This window comes from Ornithodoros turicata, chromosome 2 (genome assembly GCF_037126465.1).
Source record: "Ornithodoros turicata isolate Travis chromosome 2, ASM3712646v1, whole genome shotgun sequence".
NCBI classification, from domain to species: Eukaryota; Metazoa; Arthropoda; class Arachnida; order Ixodida; family Argasidae; genus Ornithodoros; species Ornithodoros turicata.
This window is the reverse complement of record NC_088202.1, coordinates 49,232,886-49,238,092: the sequence shown is the minus strand read 5'-3', so window position 1 is coordinate 49,238,092 and position 5,207 is coordinate 49,232,886.

Sequence of the window (5,207 nt, the reverse complement as noted above, 5' to 3'; positions counted from 1 at the left end):
TTTCAGTGCCATGCAAATCACTCCTACATTTATTACGAAAATCCACGCAGGGGAAGTTCAAAACGCCGCAGCCACAAACACAGACAGAAGGCACACACAAGACAGGAGGAACTGCAACTCACGACTACCTTCATTCTTCTATACACACACACTCTTAAATACCAGAGCACGTACACGTACCCCAACACGTCCGACCTACTTTTTTAGATAACACACCTCCTGCTGAATGAGGCTGATAGAGGGAGTGCTGACACATTCTTCCCCCTTTTCGTGGATCAAAAAGACTTCATATACCTCTCTATCTCGCTGCAATCGGAGGCTAATTTCTATGGAAGTTTTATCAAAGGAAGGCGAACATCCACATCTACTACAATGGAATGCCAAGTGACCCGACGTGGGTATCCCGTTCAACAACGTCGCGTGTTCACGTAGCCTAGTGTTGACACGCCTGCCCGTGTGGCCGATGTAAACCCTTCTACAGGACAAGGGAATACTGTAAACCACACCCTGTCGGCACTCAACCCACCTGTTTTTGTGTTTGGCGTTGCACACCTGTGTCTTTAGCCGCTTGTTCACCTTGGGGCAAAGACTATACAACTTGTAAGGGGCCGAGATAATTACAGGAACCTTATGTCTAAATCCTACTTTTTTTATGTTGTGTGCAAGTCTGTGAAAATATGGAATCGAGACCGGGCTACCCTCCACGCGGTTCTCACGAAGCTTCGGTAAACCTGTACATTTGCGGGCAAGGCCTTCCGCCACAGAAATGAGCAGATCCTCGGGATCTGCTCCCTCCACGGGGATCTCCTCCAGATCGGGGATCTGCTCCCTCCACCCGCATTTTTTTCCTGCTGACATTCGAAAATCCCCTGAATTGCATGTTTACAGGATTTTTCCAACGCCGCCCCTAAGGCTGAAGTGGCAATAGCTCTCTTAACTATCTTGAAATGCGCCGAATCAAACAGTAGCGCCCATCTTTTTAGACCTAGGATAGAAAGCCCAACAAATATGGTCGTGCCCCACACTTAGTCTTAAGCCCAAAAATTGGAGACAAAATATACCTCACTGCAGCTGTGGTGGAAGTGGAAGGTGAATTGTTTTTGCAGAGAAGCGGCACGTACCCTCATACGTTCTTGTTTGTCCCCTATACTAATTGACATATATTTAGGTCAATGTATGTCTTGATGCAGAATATGATGAATGCCAAACAGCGAGTGAAAGTGTTTCGCTATGCTGATGATTTTCTCATTTTCATCGATTCCAGTTTAGTTTCACCTGTTTCGGGCAATCATGTTCAGGACTGTTTAGATGTGTTCAGCTCCTGTGCATCAGGTCTTAGGTTCGCATTTGAGTTACTGGTGGAGGGTGTCCCACAATTTTTGGACTTAAGACTAAGTGTGAGGCATGACCATATTTGTTGGGCTTTCCATCTAAAAAAGGTCTAAAAATATGGGCGCTCCTGTATGATTCGGCGCATTCCAAGATAGTTAGGAGAGTTATCGCCACTTCAGCCTTGGAGGCGGCGTTGGAAAAATCCTGTAAACATGCAATTCAGGGGAGTTTCAAATCTCAGCTGAAAAAAATGCGGGTGGGGGTATACCCCGAGGATCTCCTCATTTCTGTGGTGGAAGGCCTTGCACGCAAATGTAAGGGTTTACCGAAGCTTCGTGGGAACCGCGTGGAGGGTAGACCGGTCTCGATTCCATATTTTCACAGACTTGCACACGACATAAAGAAAGTAGGTGTAAGACATAAGGTGCATGTAGCTATCCCGGCCCCTTGCAAGGTTTGTAGTCTTTGCCCCAAGGTGAACAAGCGCCTAAGAGATAAGTATGCAACACCAAACACAAAAACAGGTGGGTTGAGTGCCGACAGGGTGTGGTTTACAGTGTTCCCTTGTCCTGTGGAAGGGTTTACATCGGCCACACGGGCAGGTGTGTCAACACTAGGCTACGTGAACACGCGATGTTGTTGAAAGGGATGCCCCTGTCGGGTCACTTGGCATTCCATTGCAGTAGATGTGGATGCTCGCCTTCGTTTGATAAAACTTTATATAACCGAGGTAAAACTATATATATAGCCGAGACATCACAAAGAGATAAAGAGAGGCGGATATCAGATTTATATATATATACCGGGTGTTCCATTTAAGATTGACCCCACCTTTAAAAATTAATGAATCATCGCAGAAGAATGAAACCAAGTGCATAGTTTTACCAGAGACCTGCACTCTAAGAAAAAAAGGTGTAATTTTCTACCTTTTGGGGTAGAAGTGTGTTGTCACAGATTCTCAACCCTTTTGGGGTAGAAAGTGAGGGGTAGAAACACTTCTACCCCTTCATTTCTACCACACTGGTGGAACAGTTCTACCCCTGAGTGTGAAGAGAATTCTACCCTGTTAGTGGCAAAATTCTGCTCCTACATGGTTGACTGTTATTCCTCTGGGGGGTCTATCTTTTCTCTCCATATGGAAGACACCTCTACCCCAAGGATGAGAAATATCTGCCCATCTTGAAGCTAAATATTCAACCATTCCCGGAAGACAGTTCTACCGTGAGTAGAACTGTTCTCCCTTATTGGGAGATAATTTTTTACCCGAAATGGTAAGAATCTCTGCTATTATTCGTGCTGTGCCTACCGGTGGCATATCTCTACCCGTAATGACGGGGCATTTAGACGCTGTAGGGAAATATTTACTCCGCCTTTCATGAAGGACGTCTGCCCTTCTGAGAAGAACTTGACGTATAGTATTTGTGTGGATAAGATAGAACATGTACGTAGAAAACAGTTACTGGTCACAGCATTTTATTAGCACGTCACAACTGGAATCGTACACTTGCGCTTACCAATGTGAAAGGTACATCCATTTTGAAGAAGCCTGAGCACGGAGACACGAAAGAAAACACGACACAACACAGACGACTACATTGGTGCATTCATCAGACTGCACAGCACTTGTATGGACTGTCTTGCACATAAATTCCACATGCATGCACCATAACAAGGGCATCGGGATAACTTCTGAGGGCTCGATGTTTCACACTACTGTGTCGCTCTAAATACACACGAATCTTCGCCCGGTCTATAATATCTGGCCGGAGGAACACGTGGCAGGACGGATGATTTCAACTGAAATGTAAATGGCATTAATAGAGCATTTAAGATAAGCGATAAATAATAACGACGGTACATGTTTCACTTCTCAGAAAAATTCAGAAATATGTTTACATGTGTGATTCCCTCAGAAATAGGCATGCAAAAAGAAGGCTAACCCGGCAGTGAACAAAAGCCAAGAAAAAAATAAATAAATAACACAGCGCACATCTAAAAAACCATGACTCGAGCGATGAATGCCTTCTCCCATCAAACAGTGGCTCACCGTATGTTATGGCTCCGTTTCTTCATTTTCGAAGTGGATCCCGTAATCACATCCGCTGGGCGCTGATAAGGTGCCGTGCTAAAGTTGTCATGGTGACCTGCGTGAATTACACAAACGCATTTGCTCATATTGCAGTTTCATAGGATGCTGAAAAAGTGTCAGACGACATGCCGGCCAACCCGAACACGCATAAACACATCTGATCACTGCATATAAGACGCTCGGGAAGAAAAATCTTGAATATCAAAATTACTCACCTGATTCTGTCCTAAATCCACCTTGCTTATGTTCATACCATTGCAGCTGAACCGATAACACCTTCCACCATGCAGATGCGAATACCCGACTCGGCATAGTCATTAGGCCGCACGCATGGCCTTCGGTGCAGCAATGTCCACGTGCAAACCGACAGTCTGTCACTTTCAGCGTTCGTCTCTATACTGACCCCTTTTACACAATCAGCGATTCCGCGCAAGCGCAGACACTCTGTGTTTGGTAGCTCTGGCTAATCTCTTGAACAGTGACCTCGAAGTTGGACCAAACGCCTTTGTGCGCAGGATTAGTAACCCTCAACTATTCTCGTCGCTTGAGTGACTCCATTTACACTTCCATTAGTGACCCTGCTACCAAACACACAAAAAGAAAAAAGAGTCACTTGAACCCTAACAGTGACAAGATTGCCACCGTGGTTCTACCGTTAGGGGGAGAGAGTTGAGCAAAAGGGCAGAAACAGCACAACTTCAACCTGCAGCCGGTACAGGGAAAATAGGTCGGGAAGAACTGTTGCGCTTCTACCCGTTTTCAACCTTTTTTTCTTAGAGTGTGGAACATTTCATAGTATTTTTTGTCGCGCAATTAACTGAATAATTAATTAATTTAATTTTCTAACTTTTTAATTAGGAGGATCACACCGGAGATGTCAACTGTGACGTTGTGGGCGTTGACATGAGAAAGCGAATGCAGTGTGTTGGAACTCTCTAGCTTATACGAGTCTTTTTTTTCCCGGGCCAGCAGAAAGGGCGCGGAGTTCCGAAACTACGACGGAATCAGTTTCCGTCGCGCGAAAAGAGCGCTTCATTGCAGCGCTTTCTCACGGCCGCTTGACGAACAAGCAGTGATGCCGTCCGTTCCGCCGATGCTGTTATCTGTCACGGGAGCGGGGACACCAGCAAGGTCACCCCAAGCAGCACGATGTACTGAAAGTCGAGTGCAATAGGGGTGGACGGTATGTGTCTTATCAATGTTCTTTAGTGTCACGAGTCTGTTCAAGGACTTCCACATACCCGGCCACCCCTTTTGCACTCGTCTTTCAGTACATTTTGCTGCTTGGGACTGCGGCGCTTTATCTCTTGATTCTTTGTTTTTAGGCGCGAAACGACACAAAACACGGGAAGCGGAAGATATCTGCTCACGGCTTACCTTGAACCACCAGCGCGAGATTATTAAATCAATAAGAAAGAAAGAAAAGCAGTGGGCTATGAAATTTATGAAGCCGCTCTTTTACACTTTTTCATTTGCACCCACTCTCTGCGTTGTAGCACAAGTTATGTCTTTTCCAACGAAGAGACAGTAGGTACAATGATTGTCCTAGATGTTGCACAGGGCAAGCAAGAAATGAAGGAAGCAATCGAGCATGTAAATAATAACAGTAATAATTGGGGGGTTTATGACTATAGGGGAGACAACGGTGATCATGACCGACGCCACGGTAGTCGGCCTGTGAATTAATTTTGCCCACTTGGAGTTCTCTAACGTGGGTGGAATCTTACACACGGAATCTTACACACGGACATTCTACTGAACGCATTACCCAACTGATTTCATCGCG